General features: G+C 37.5%; 1 long non-coding RNA gene across 2 annotated transcripts in view; it reads left to right on the top strand.

The window, feature by feature from the left end:
• The window catches only part of LOC114161309 (uncharacterized), an 81,737-nt gene that overhangs the window by 53,289 nt on the left and 13,063 nt on the right, over positions 1-15,385 (top strand). For both annotated transcript variants that reach the window (XR_003598984.1, XR_003598983.1), the window contains one exon: positions 13,582-13,669. This is a non-coding gene — a long non-coding RNA (uncharacterized LOC114161309). The remainder of the gene's footprint in view (positions 1-13,581; positions 13,670-15,385) is intronic.

The following is a 15,385-nucleotide window of genomic DNA, read 5'->3' as shown; positions in this document are numbered from 1 at the left end:
CACGCTTGCATTCACCACCACACATGCACTTTATTCCAATTCAGCCACACACACACTTCTCACTTCATCACCCTCTGGGCTTGTTAAAAGGCAGTTTGCAATGTGCAGAATACGAGCTGCCGTGGCGAGTCAGGTAACAAATTGGCAGCACTGTTTTACTTTGCCGCTGATTGTGGGAGCGAGAGTTTTCACCACCGCCGCCGAGTCGCCTAGTGAAAGGCCCTGGTCTGTGCTGGAGTAAGACCGAGAGGGAAATGATGAAAACTCTATTCACGTCTGCTTTTCCTCGCTTCCCTTCCCTTCTCTTCTCTGCCGTTCCCTTTTGTCATTAGCTCACTCGCTGATTCTCCATTCGTCTGCTTCTCTTTACTCTCTCTCAGCCGGAGGGTCACGAAGCACATTATTAATCTATTACACTCCCCTTCGCCTTTCTGCTCATTTGCACTTTCATTCTGCCTCAACTGCAAGGGGATTTTTTTTGTGTTTAATTTGACTCTGACGAACATTGTTGCTTTTTAATTTTGAATTCCAGAGAGTTTTTTTTTTTTTTTTTTTTTTTTTTTGTGGGGTAGAGAAGTCAGGGAACATAAACAAATTTTGACACAAGTACTTTAAACTGACATGGGAATGTGATAGTATATACAAATATATATATACTCCTTGCTTTCATATTAAGAAATACTAGTCTTGTTTTTTAATTTTGAGGGACTGCATCATTTTAGACATTACAATCCACTTGCTATTTTAGAATGTCTTTTTTCATCTTCTTTGTTGACGACAAGCTAGATTTTGCATTTGTATCTTGAATATTAAGAATTAATTTTATTACTTTACAATTATTATTTCTATTTTGCATGACTGAACAGAATAGTTTTTCCTTTACTTATGATTATAGATGCTAAATAAAAAACTACTTTTCAGACATATGATAGCATATTTTTAAAAAAGAAGCTAAAACTACTTTTTATTCGAAGCACAAATGCTCTTAAAACCTTCATCCAAATGTTTCTGAATGATGCACAAGTTTCAATCAAAGTTAAAAGAACAGCTTTCAAAAGAACTTGAAAGAGTTATGACAGAAATATTAAACATTTACTGTATTGTTTGATCAATGGAATAACTTGAGGACAGCTATAAAGATTAAACAAATTCTATTCTGCCTGTTTGATACGACTGTAGGAGAGGGGTTCCACAACAAAAGCTTCACAATAACGCCGCCTAATTTTGCCATAAAACCTTAAATGGGGTGGTGGAAACCAGAGAAGAAAGAGCTCAATCTGAAATGTTAGGACTCCACCACAGGACTGTTTCCTGATGAGCAATCAGAGCCTTTACTCACTGCCTCACTTTTATGTGGGGGTGTAGCAGCATGTGTTTGCTGCTCCACACACACACACACTTAGAAATACGTAGTGCATATGGCTACTGCCTGCCTTTTTAGATGTTTTTTTTTAACACCTAGGGTAATGACTGGACATCCAGACGGGGTTGATAAGGAGCCATTTGGATGGGAACAAGACACGGCTGATTGGATTTGGTGCTGACAGATGGACGAACAGACAGACGTGCAGACAGGAGTCGTTCCTGAGTCCAACATTGCAGGCCTTGCTTTTAATTTCTGTTCGTTCCTTCCTCTTTCTGTTTGGATTCAGCTGGTCTTTCCCTAACGCCATCTCAAAAATCCATCGCTGTGTGAAGTTTTATCACACGGGCTAGTGATATTGCAGTCCAAATATACTGTATACAGTGCTTTGATAACATATTGGTGCTGTTAATTTTTTGTGCTTATTACAAAAAGTAAAATAAAACATAAAGAGAAAACACTTTTTGTTATTTTATGTGATAGACCAATACAAAGTAGCCCACAATTAAGAAGTGAAAGAGACCCCTCTGACCCTCTCCCAGTATTTAGGGGGTGGAGGGTCGGAGACCACAGCCGGCCACGAATAGTTGAAATTCTTGAATACTTGAGATTCCCTCTACAAACTTCTATTTTAACCATTCAAACACCAAATATATCTTAATATGCATTGATACGCAAAATGGGAACCATGTAGCTCTCGAGTAGCAACAACAATCTGTCGCTCAAGTGGCAGAATCTGTATATCTATATATATATATATATATATATATATATATATATATATATATATATACAGTACATAGCATATATATACTGTATATGCTATGTGTTATCTTGACTAACACATAGTTTAGTCTAAAATATATCCCACTGACGTTTTTTTGTTGTGACTGTAACAAAATGTTAAAAACTTCAAGACAACAGTTTATTTGTGAGGCAGTGTACATGAACACATTCAAATTCTGTCAGTTGTTCTGTCAGTTGTGCTATTGTTCTTGAAGGAATTATTGTTCCAAAGTCCTTAGAGAAACTCAGACACACACACAGTTACTTTTTAGTATCCGCATGTTGATTTACTTACTGCATGAGGGCAAGAATCCCTGCTTAGTGAAGCAGATGGTGATGGAATGAGAAACACAGGAGGAAAAGAAGAAGAATTTGGGAGTCTTGTATGGAAGAGTTTATACTTTATGTCCCTCCAAATTGGACCCTCGTAAGTTTCCGGGCGCATTCACACGTACATGGCATCTGATGAATCTCGGCTTCTTTCACCCACTCTCCACCGCTGTCATTAGGTATTGAAATCTGCAACTCGAGGACCTCCTGTTTGCATGTGTCACTGCACATGATCTTGTCACGAATGCACGTACATGTCAACTTCAGAGCGAGGAGAAAGAGAGCGTAAAAGGAAAGCGATGGCTGCTGCGCTAAAGGAGTCACTTTGCATCTCTCCAAACTGGCACACTTGACTCCAAAGCATTGGCTTATTCCTTATGCCACCCGACTGCCAATTCATGTTACTATGCCACTGGAGTTGGAAAGTGAGTACTTGTGGTTTCTCTCTGCCTGTCTGCTCTTACTGGGATGTGACTGAGTGCTTCAGGATGCCTGCTGCTGGTTGTGGTGACTTGCAGGGTGTCTGAGCCTGATTGTCCTTCCTCTTTTCAATCAAGCACACATGATTTCAAGAGAAGATATATTACCTGCACCAACCCTTAAAAACTGAACTCTTGTGACTAACTGTATTATTTTTGGTTTTACATCCTCCTTTGCTCCAGCCTAATTGTGCTGAGTTTTTGTTCTTTTCATTCCAGCTCATTATTTTGTTTATGTACATTATTAAAAACCCACTAAGCTTCCTGCAGCCCAATTGTCTGGCCTGATCTTGACATTTCCTACTTAGCTTTTCCAAGTCATTCTTGTCTTGCATTAATGCGGCCCAGTGTCCTGTAGGAAGGCACAAAGCAGCATGCAGTGTGGGGGCTGAGGCCTGTCCAAACAACTGGTGCAAAGATTAACTACCACTGAGATTTGTACTTAGGGACTGTAGGCGGAAATCTTGACATGAAGAATAAAGCAGACAGGATGGCTGTGTGTGCTAAGAACATCGGGAGTTTTTATAGTTTTACTTTGTGGCAGCTCTCAGTGGTATTTTAACATCACAGGAAAGTATATATTTTTGTTCAGCTATTGCAACCACTTTGTCTGGAACAAGTGAACAGCTGTATTATCTACATCTTGGAGCAATGGTACAGCTGTAGAGTGGAAACTTTTTGAGGTTCAATTGCCGAGCCAGAGATCCTTGCTGCATGTGTACCTCCCTTCTCTCTTTCATTTTTTCCTGTCAGATTACTGTCAATAGAGGCCACAAAAGATTGTTCAAAAAATTACAATAAAATTGCACAAAAAATGTTTCTCCATAGATATGACCCTGGTGGTTGAAATGGGTTGGGAAAGGGTTGATATTTAGACATTAATCAAACACCCTTGCCCATAAATTTTGTTATTAAAGATTTGATAACATTTTTCAAGTCTGGGATTTCAACAAATGTTCAATACCAGTGCAAAAAAGAACAGTAACTGGTTGATTGCTATTAATTTGAGAAACGTCTTAAGTCCCAGGTATTGGATGTGGAAGTGATTGACGTTATTTTTGTCTTTCTTTTTTCAGTGTTGCTTTTGGAAAAAAAAAAAAGTATAACATTGTTGAGTATGTCATCATGTGTGACGATGAATGTTACATAAAGATGCTAAGAGCCCTGCACTTAGCAATACCATTACAGTCAATCGTCATTGATATGCGGTTAATTGCAGAATCAAAACACAAGACCCTCTCTATGTACTGGTTATACGGAACTGTAAAGAGACATGGCTGTTTAGCTACAAATATTTTATTGTTATTCCATACAGTTCAAGCAAGTTCCCTTTAGTGTTTTATCAGTATAGGCTGTAACCATAACTTCTGGCTTAAAGGCGTTTCTGCACATCTGCTAAAAGCAGGAGGCAGGTTGTACAAACAGATCTTTGAAGATGCATTAGCTGCTATTTAATAGTTAGTATAATTTGAGCAAAGGAGACTCATTAATCATAACCTTAATCCAGTTAAACACCCTTCTTACAGGTGTCCAGACAGAACATTTTACCGTTGATAATAATCCATTAATTCATGTAATTACCTCTCTTCCAAAGTCTTCATTCCAGGTTTATTTGAGATGGGATTAGATAATTGAAACTCATTTTTGTGCATGACTACATAAACTGAACTGAACATGTACACAGTGGCTACAAAAGAAATGGATGTGATAAATGTTTGCTTTGGCGTCAGTGATTGTGGGCTGTAGTCACCATGGGTGCACATCACAGTAAAACACTTTATTGTTCAGGTCTCTTGAGATGAGTCAGAGAGCCCATCTTGTAAATCTAGGGTGTATATTGAAATATTTGAATATATGATGATAACAAGTACTTTTAAAAGAGTACAAAAAATATTTAGACCCAACCTAAGTATGAATGTTTAAATTTGACTAATAGCATTTTTCCCCCCAAATACATTTACAATGTTTACAAGAAATCAGTTTCAGAAACTGAATTGCCAGGTTATTGATTCCTGTTTTGAATTGACAGTAGGGGGCTCCAAAGGAAAACATAAAGTGGGCTTAAAAGAGAACTAGCTTCCAAAAGTTGGATTATGGTTTAAATAAGTTTAGCCTAAAGTCAATGTAAATTTATCTTAGGCTACAGTATTCTTCCTGTACAAGATCAAGATTGTTGTAGGTGGGTATACTCATACTTTCTATAGTAATGCATTTAAATGTTTCTGTATATGCATGTGTCAAAGTTGCTTCACAGCAGCAGAAAATAACCAAATATACCAGATGGTCGGTTACAAAGAGCCATCTGGCAATCTGGAAGATACTGGACCCTGTTTAAGGAAGGACAGGATCAGATGAACCATCTGTCCATCTCTGTCTATCACAACCAAATGTAAACCTTTCTGTATTGTCAACACATGTCTCAAAGCAGAACTTTCTGCTAAGTCTGTGCTGATTTACTTGTTAAAAATATCTTTGGCAAAAAAAGCCTGCAGAGGTATCCTTGGCTTTTTTTTTTTCTTCGTCTTTCAGATATTTTATGACTTGTGCTGTGATCTACTATAATTAATGAGATGCCATTCAGACTATTTTAAAGCTCTTGTTGAACTTTGCTATGTTTTCTGAGATGGAACTGAGATTTTGTACAGCGATAGTCGCAAATACCAGTGTTTTCTGGATCAGAACTTTTAGATGTCTGCTAAAATGAACATGAATGTAGTCTTTGTTTTTTCAAAATTACAGTAGGTTTAGGAGTTCATTCCCACCTGCCCTGTTTAGTCCGCTTTGATCACAGTCTGGTCCATTTGTTTAGAAAGTCCAGCTTGTTTTGTGGAGGTGCGTAATCAAACTTTGATGCGGATGTAAAAACCTAGCTCTCAGCTGAAGTGAAATCCGGTGCAATTCGAATGCTAATGTGAATGTCAAGTGAACCGGAGACTGCTTCAAAATTAGAAAGTGGACTATAGCACAGAGCACTCTGGGTAACTACAACCAAAACAGACAAATGAGTCTAACCCTAGTGGGAGAAATGGCTGGTGGTTTTTTGTCAAAGACTAAAGAGATATCTTACAACCACTATAATTTGACAAAACTCGATTTTGTTTACATTTTGTGAAAAGGAAATTGTTCTCAGTGTCTTGTTCAAAGGTTTTTGCATTGTATCCTTCAGTGGTTCTTGGTGCAGCACCACCACAGGCGAGAGTTAACAAGTTGTTCAAAGAGTTTTTTTCAAGGCAGATTTGTTACTGAAAATGTAACGGATGCTATTATTTTGGTCCTCATTCAATCTGAGTCTACCAGATGTAAAACCATCTTAAGTTTACATCCACAAAAACAAAAGAATTACTCCATGAGAGGAAAATAAGGTTTTAGAATGGCCGAGCAAAACTCCAAAAATAATTTCAAGAAACAATCTATAGAGTCACCTGAATAGGACAGAAAATATCCTCCCAATCTGGTAGTTTTGGTTAACTGTTACAGAGTGGACCATAAATATTTGCTCAAGTTTAGATGTGAGATCCTGATAGAGACTTTCACCAAAGAGGACTAGATGTCAATTTTAAGACAAAATGTTAATTAAGGGTCAGCAAACTATGAAGCTGGGTTATTGCACTCTATTTGTGGATAGAATATTTGAAAGGATTGAAAGTGGCCCCTTTTTGTCACTATAAGCCAATTTTTATATCAGTGTGTAACTGTAGAGTTTTGAAAAACACCGTTTAGTCATTCCACCTAGTTAATTGTGTAACTTTCTTCATTACCAGTCCATAGTTGAAATCCCGCATTCAGCTGTTTATTTTACCCCTGCTTATAAAGACATTTTTAAACTTTATGAATGGGGGGACATGATCTATCCAGAATGAGAAGATGCAGGATTTGTTTGTTTCCTCCGCTTTTCAGCTGAGATTGTGGGTACATTAATAATCTTAATCTGGCTTTAAAGTAATCTGTGTTTACTGTAGAATTATCCAGTTTAGATTGATTAGTCAAAGCATTTTAAGTTTTAATCCAAAGTTTTTTATTGAATGCCTATCATTCAATAAAAAAAATTGTAGCACTTATAGTAAGAGTATTGTCAGCCAGCCAGACAAGCGGTTTCTAAGAGACTTGAGGCAAAGGGACAAAACAGGAACTTTAAAAATACTGAAGTTTCTGACTTCAAATTAAGTTTCAAACAGATACAACGGGTTGTCAGATTTTAGCACTTACCTTCATGTTCAGGGTTTATAATAATGGCTTAGACTACTTCACTGCAAAGTCACAACCTGACAGTACCTAATTACCGACTCAATTTGACACTTCAAGCTTCCTTGCCACCCCTAATTCTAAAATCATAGAACCAATGTAATTTGAGTAAGATAAGTTTACTGAAACAAGAAGTGATCACTGCTTTACTTTGTACAATAATGCCAGCTGTCTGATTGGCTAAAATTAAATAAGACAGCCAGCCACACAAGAACGAAGAGGAATCAAAAACAAAGCTAGAAGGATATCACCAAAAGCCTTTGAAATATGATGTAGAAATTATTCTTGTTTCCTTCGTCTGCATTACAGGAATACCTGTGGATGACCTATAAAGTTGAAAAGTGGCCATGGCTCACTCCCAATGAAGTCACAGTTCTGCTGGTGGAAGTTCTAACAAAAACATTATTTACATAAAAGATTAGAAACATTATGCACCATTTTGTTTAAGTTAATTTATTTATCATAAAACCAGTTTATTCTGTGATATAGAAACAACTAAAAGACCTAGTATATAAGGTATCTTCAATATTGAAGGTTCATAATAAACCCTTAAAGTTACTTTCATCATATACAGTAATGTTCAGGAGCACAAGCCTCTAGGTAAACAGTGATACCATATACCCTCGTGTTATTTTAGGAAGGCTTGACCATATTAACAGAGATGGAGACTGACCAACCCTTGTGTGAAGTAGACTATTCAGCTCATGTTTTATGTTGGACCACCTACAGTGGCATATATGTGGACTGGATAGTACAAATAATGACCCTCAGACTCACAGGAAGCCTTCAGATAGAGCAAATCAAAGAAAAATTCTGATTTTAAGAATTTATCATTGCAGTTGCAAAACACTCATTATGATTGAGGGTTGACCTTAGATGGGAAGTCACAGTTGAAGTGACTGTATTACACATGTCGGCACTAGAAGACGTGTTACATAGCAAGTAAGGGCAATAAGTTTACTTTTCTTGCACATGAGGAACTTGCTCCTTTGCTCTTGCTGTGCTGTTGCTCTCTCTGGAGGTAACACAAGAGTAAGAAAGAGCCCTTCATTGTAAAATAACTCAACAAACCCAGTTTGTTTAACTGGGACCTTTGCTCTGTCTAAATGAACAACAACAACAAAAAAAGGATTCTGTTGCCTCACTACAGTTCATATTATTACTATAACCCTGTCTGATGATCCCCTGACCACACAATGACAGGAAAAGGCTGTGAACATAATTTAAAAACGCACAAGCCTGCATTTGCTCGAACACTGACTGATGGAGATGACAGCAGGGTCTGGGTTCTGTCAGCAACAAAATAGAGGGAGGTCAAAGTTCAGTCAGGAAGTTATGGAGTGATGCTGTCGCAGAGATGGAAGGACAAACAGACTGAGAGGGAAGCAGATGAAAGGAGACAAGAGAGATTGATGGGGCCTTTGACGTAGACAGAAACTATACTTTCTAAACATAAAAGGAAAGAAAGCATTTCAAGGAAGTTTAACTGCAGATACACAAAGAAAAGTACTATTTAAAGTGAGTGTTTACAATCGAAGGGAGCGTTCATGGTTCATGAGCATGTGTACAATGGTTTAGATAGTACAAATTATAGTACCTAAGTAATGAGAATGAATCACACATTTATTACCCGTAGTCAAACAGTTCACTACACTTCAAGTCGTTTTAATTTATTTACTCTCAAAACACATTTATTTGGATTCACCATACAAACTCCAAGTCAGAAAAAATGAAAACATGACAATGAAATATTATTTTAACTTAAAAAACATACTACAACTTTAAAACCCTGTTATGCAAAGTAATGGACTAAATACAAGAACAAAACATAAAATAAATATTCTTGAAGTTTATAATGCCATTACGATTTTAAAAATTGAATAAGAACACTTGATTGTTAACAGGGTACAGAAACTTTGAAGAAGTCCCTGCTTTAAATTGTTCATGTGGCAGAATTTTGGTTATTGACTGTAAACTATTCAAAGTCTTTAAAATGACTAATCTGATCATCTCTGGTGCAAATTATGAACTACTTAGGTTAAGCAACAACCTAAGTAGTTTTAAAACACTTTAGATGTGTTACAACTAGTGATAAAAAAAAAAAAGATGAAGAATTCTCAGTGCCTTATTTCGATAGGAACATGTTGGAATATGCAAAGTTTAAAACCTCCGATAACCAGTTTTTTAAAAAGAAAAGAAAAAAAGAGAAACTTTATTTGTCAAGAGATGTTGTTAAAATCTCACCTGAAAAGATGTGTGCATCATCACACCCCTTGCACTAACATTTATATTTCACTTATGTGCAGCAAATGCACATCTAGTTGATATGAAACCCAGGCCAGGGAGGCTAATAAGATATCAGCTGCTCTCAGCGCCAGTGAGGTGTGGTATTTCCTGCTCTGCTGACACATGACCACGACACACACGCATCCCCCTCCCACCCGACACCCTGACTTTGCTCAACAAATTGCCAGATCAATGTATACAGTATTACCAGAAACTGGGGCTTGTTATCAACAAAAGGGGACAGCTGGGTGTTCGCCTTCTGTAATGTACAGAAGTAGTTAAAGAGATTGAAAGTAGAAGAAGCTGCTTTTATTCTTGCAAGTTGTGACGCTACTGTTGGTTTTGATATAATGTACTTTCTGCACACCTGTTTTCATTTCTGTTCATCCTACTCCTTTCCCATTGAGGCCATTACTTATACTATCTCGCTGTATTCACATCCCCTTGTTTTCTTCCTCACTTGTCAAATTGTGGTTAAGCTGAATTTTGGCCTTGTTCTTGACATGCTGATTCATTTTCTTCAAACTTGATTTTGACCTGTTGGACTTCACAAAATGCTATGGTTACTTCTCAACTAATTCAAGATGATATCTACTTCGTGAGTCAATATTCAGTTTTATATCCACCTGTTAAAAATTGGCTTGGTTTTATTTCCATTGTCTTTTTTTTTCCATTAAAAGCCTTATCCAAAAAGGTCAGTTGAAAATCATTTCAAATCATCTTTGTGACAAAAGCATTCAACAGAAAAGTTAAAAAAGTGGAAGTACACTGTACTGGGGCAGACAACCCCAACGTACTGAAAGCAGTATGAGCTGTTCCCTAATTGCAGAGTCTTCTGACCATGAAAATGAGCAGATCATTAATATTTTCTTGGTAATGCAGTCTGTTTTATAAGATAGTAGGACATTAAAGATAAGCCTTTTAATTAATTTAAAATGCTACAGTTCTTAAAGAAGAACTGGAATGTTTTTAAGCTAACCTTCCACAACAACACCACTTAAAAGTCTGAAATATTCTACTAAACCAAAAAAACAGCAAATGCAATGGCACCTTGGGAAAACTACAGCAAACTTTTATGCACAACTATAAGTTTTATATAAAAGCAACATTAAAGCCATACTGGCCTATTTGAAGACCCCAAAATGCAGAATATATCATATATAATTAAGGCATTAAGTCTGATTATTCGCTTGCAGGAAGTAAAGGAAATTTTAGTAAAATGTTGTTTAGAACACTTGATGCACTTAATGCATGTTTAATGAGTAAAATTCAGCTTTTCAGTTGGTTTACTGATCTGAGGTGTTTAGCCATAAGAAAACACTCAAACCTGCAGCGAGGTGCACTTGTCATGAGGTTTTCCTTTTATTGTAAGCAGCTGCTTTTTAGGCAGCTCTTGCAACTTTTCCTGAGGATTTCCCACCACAGAATTGGGCTTTCTGCCATCCAAGGGGTCATTTACAGTTTGCACTTGCATTTTTCAACAGCCCTTGAAAACAATAAGCATAGAGGTTATTGTGCAATTTCTGCTTAATGATGCCAAACAAATTACTGCCAAACCCAAACTGACATTCCCTTTGATGTTAGCAGCGAAAAACATATTAAACATTTAATTCAAATTGACTAAACAAACTTACATGATAGATTTGAACAAAACACAAAGTCTTTATATGGCTTATTTGAAAATGATACCAAGATAAACAAGCTAAAACGAACTACTTCCATCAAAGCCAGATCATTTCTTTGATTTAGTGCTTCTCAGAGATATGAAGTTTTAATCAAGCATTTCAGACGACCTCTAAGAAGCTGCTTATCAAATGTCACGTCATGTCATACATAAGTAAATATAGTGTGAATCAGCAGGCATCATTAACAGTAACCTTATCTACTGAGGCTGGACATTCAGACTGTAAATCTCCTTCATGTGACACATGGAGACATGAACCAAAACACAAGCTCATCTCTTAGCAGCTGCCGGCTGATAACGATGGGGGATGCATCCGTGTAAAGATTGTTCACTGCCAGCTTCTTATTACTTCTATTAAATAGAACATGAAACCAGGTGATTACCTGCCATGCTGCAGCAATAAACTGAGCTCAAGTGTATCACAAAATTATGCGCCTTTAATGGAGGGCAACAGAAATGCAAATGGAGGGCATTTGCACTAATTGTGCCCGTCAGGGAAGAAGCTAGTACCGCTAAAATGTCCACCTTTTGACCTGAAAGACGTTGTTTTAATGGAATTTAAAGCTTTCGTGAGGTCATTAGGTTGAGGTTGAAAGTGTCAACCTTTTGCTAATTCTTTTAACAGAAATCATTTGTTCAGAGTAAAATGACATGTTCACTCTACAAGGCCCAACTGGATAAATAGCGGTGTGGAAAAGTATTTGGTTTTGTGTCCTATTTAAATATTTCAGATCAAACATATTTAACTATGTGACAGAAAATAACCTGTGTAGACACATGCAAGTTTGCAGACTATGATTTCATTTATTAATGGATATTGCAGATGTGATGATGACCCGGCGCACTGCTGCCACATTTTCTTGTAGAGCGCAGAAGTAATGGTTCCAATTATTTCAGCAAGTTGTCCAGGTCCTGAATCAACAAAGCAGTTCCAAACCTCCAAACCTCATCACGACATGAGGTAATTGTACATGTTCACAATTAATGTTATTCAATTTATCTACCTATTTTTATTTTCAGATGACATTGTGAGCAATGTCCCCGTGTGATTGCTTATGAAACGCCAAACGTGACAAAAGCTGGTCAGAAGCATGTGCTTCATACTTCGTGTCACTGACAGTGACACACACTGAGTTATATGCACTTACAGATAAACACATGCTCCTGTCAGCAGACAGAGAGAAACTCTGTAATCTATACTATGTGCTTTTCAGAAGTGGGGCCCAGTTCTCTTTTTAGATGTGGAAAAATCTTAATATTCAGTACTTGGGGCTCTGGAGCTGTGGGTTGCATACCTCTGAGCTGGACTAACAATATTTCTTTATCAGACAACTGCACAACAGGGCAGCTTAAGAACTACTTCCTTTTTAATTAAAAATAATAATTAAATTATCAATTATAACCAGAGAATTCTTTGCGAGACCGACTTCTCCTTATTAGAAATATGTGAAACTTGGCTATTGTGAGATCTCATGATGCCAGATTTCACCCCGTTTGGAAGCTGCTCTCATTTAATCAGTTGAGACTTCAGCTTTACAAATAAGATTGTAAATACTTTTCCTGCATGTGTATCCATGTATAGTAAAAGTGATATAAATACCCTGAATATACAGCTCTGCAAAAAAATAAGAGACCCTGAGCCCCATTGAAAACCTCACGGTTATTCCACCAAATATTGATTCCTAATCAAAACATTAGGCAGTTAAAACATTAGTTTTAACTGTTGTCGTTTCTAAGTGAATATGAACTTGTTTTCTTTGCATTATTTGACATCTGAAAGAACTGCATCTTTTTTGTTATTTTGACCATTTCTCATTACAACATATATCTATTATCAGAGAAACTGATCATTTTAAGCGGTCTCTATGTGCAATACAAACAGCAGACAGCACTACAAACATCTGCACTTGGACATTGGAAGCCCGGTTACTAAAACGTTACTAAATTTATAGGTTCAATAAAAATGACTAAACAAGTTTGGAAGGTGCAGGAATGTATTTTTTTCCATGACTATTGCTTTTTTGGGTGCAGGAATACACTAGTCTTAATTCATGATTTGTGATGCAGAGACAGTATCATCACTGCAGCTTGGCACCGTAGGCAGATACAAACACACTCGGCTCCAGTGATTTCCCCTCAGACTCGTTGTCCTCCACGGTCGAACATGTGTCATTTGTATGCCGCCGTCTCGCTGACAGAACGGCATTTGGAAACACTCATCTCCTGATCACATCCCTGCTCCGTTATTCCCAAACAGGTGTTCCTGCACATACACAAGCATGCACAAACACAGCCACAATTCAACTCTGTGTTTTCATTCTAAAACACTGATGCATATGCAAACTGTCTCAAATATACTTATACACTTTTACCACGTGCTCACAGTCACATCGTCTCTGTTTCTGTTGTAGCTGCCGACGCTATCATTGACCCTCAGAGGAGGAACTCTGGACAATGACTTGGCATTCATTCACAGACTTGAGTCTTTCCCTAGCCTTGGTGAGTTCTGAAATCGAGCTGTGTTGCAAAATAACCAATTTCTCTAACTTGTGAGTTTTCCTCTGTGTCTGTGCCTGTGGGAGCTGACATCTGCCGAGAGGAGAACTGGGGTAATGTGCGTGACTGCTCCCAACCCAGGTCACATGAGAGGGTTGCCGAGGTGATACGGCAATATGTGAGGGGTCATGCACAATCTCTGTTCCTGTATGGATGTTAACCCACACAAAACTGCAGGCAGCAGAAAAGACCAGGGTAATTAATAGCCACTCTGTTCGTCGCTGATACACCCAGGAGACCTTCGCATTTATTAGGGATGTCAGACACTTTATCATAGCAGGTGTTCTAGTGGTAAAAACACAATTGTTCTCTGTTTGCTTATTTTATAAGAAGACTTTTGTTTGTGTTGTGCAACACCTAGCTTTGGCTATAAATAATTATAAATAATTGCTTGCACATTAAAAATGTGCATGTGGCGGCGCCAATTGATTATCAGGAAAATAATTTAGTCTCAGTTATCGTTGTAAATACCTGCCTGATAAGGCTCAGGTTTTAAAATAATAGCTGAAGGCATAAGTGCACTGGTGTTCTTTGAACAGCTAGATGCTATGCATGTTTATTGAATAAAAAGAGACAATTTCTCTCCAATATACAACAATCTATTAGCAAAAAGAATTTAAGCCCACAGTTAAATATTTTAATCCACAAACTAATAACACTCAACTAAAGTGAGGCACAGCTAAAAGAATGTTGAAACTAAAACTAGTATATTCCTCACAGCAACACCAGAAATATGTAACCAATAAAACGAGATCATTTCGCCATGAAATGATCTCTTTTAAGTCCAAAGCAAAGTAAATAAGAGTCTTAATTGTTTGTTAGAGTCGACGGTTTGGTAAAGCTGATTGCCGAGTCAAGAGGAGGGAAAAGCTGTTTGGGAGTGTTTTAGTCCTGAGCTGCATTTAGATTAATTACTGTTAGCTTCTAGAAAACAAGACATTTTAGATTTTTTTTCATAATGCTAATATAGATTCTCTAATACCAATGAAACCTGGTGGTCAGTTTACTGCTTATTTATGCAATTGATTTTACTGAACTATCCTGCCAGAACCCAGTTTTGATTGCCTTTTCTTGAGGTATTTGCTTCTGTTTTTGGGATCAAATTAATCCAGATTGGGACATAAGTAATTTCCAGGTTTTGTATGTTTTTGCTAATTTATACAATTGCAACTGAAAAAAATATGAACAACTACAAAAGAATTTTGTTAATAAAAAACGGGACATTTTACAAAGCCTTAAATTTATGGACAGGTCAAATCAGAATATTGACAAATGAATCTTTGCAAAAGTCTGAAATGAGATGCTCTGTGATTATTAAAAGCAGAAAAAGAGTAAATTTCTTGTTTTTCTTTCTATAAACCATAAAATTTTCCTGGTTCTGTATTCCAGCTGTCCCTCCTCTCTCTCCTGCAGTTTGGTTTGGCAGCTGCTGAGCAGTTAGGTCAGGAAATGTGTGCGGGCGGAGAGGCGGGTGGGCGAGAGACAAAACTGAAAATGAGATTGGCCAGATTAAATCGGCTGATTGAGCAATTAGCTGTTGTCTCCGTCATTTGGCGGTGGCTGGGCAGCATCTGCCACTGAGGGACACACACCGACACGGCACACACACCCAACAAGGACGCGTGTAGTATAACACTGGGAGGGTGTGTGAAAGTGTGT

The sequence above is a fragment of the Xiphophorus couchianus genome, chromosome 18, assembly GCF_001444195.1.
Source record: "Xiphophorus couchianus chromosome 18, X_couchianus-1.0, whole genome shotgun sequence".
NCBI classification, from domain to species: Eukaryota; Metazoa; Chordata; class Actinopteri; order Cyprinodontiformes; family Poeciliidae; genus Xiphophorus; species Xiphophorus couchianus.
Note: the sequence above shows the minus strand (reverse complement) of the source record. Positions and strands in the feature narration are given on the sequence as shown.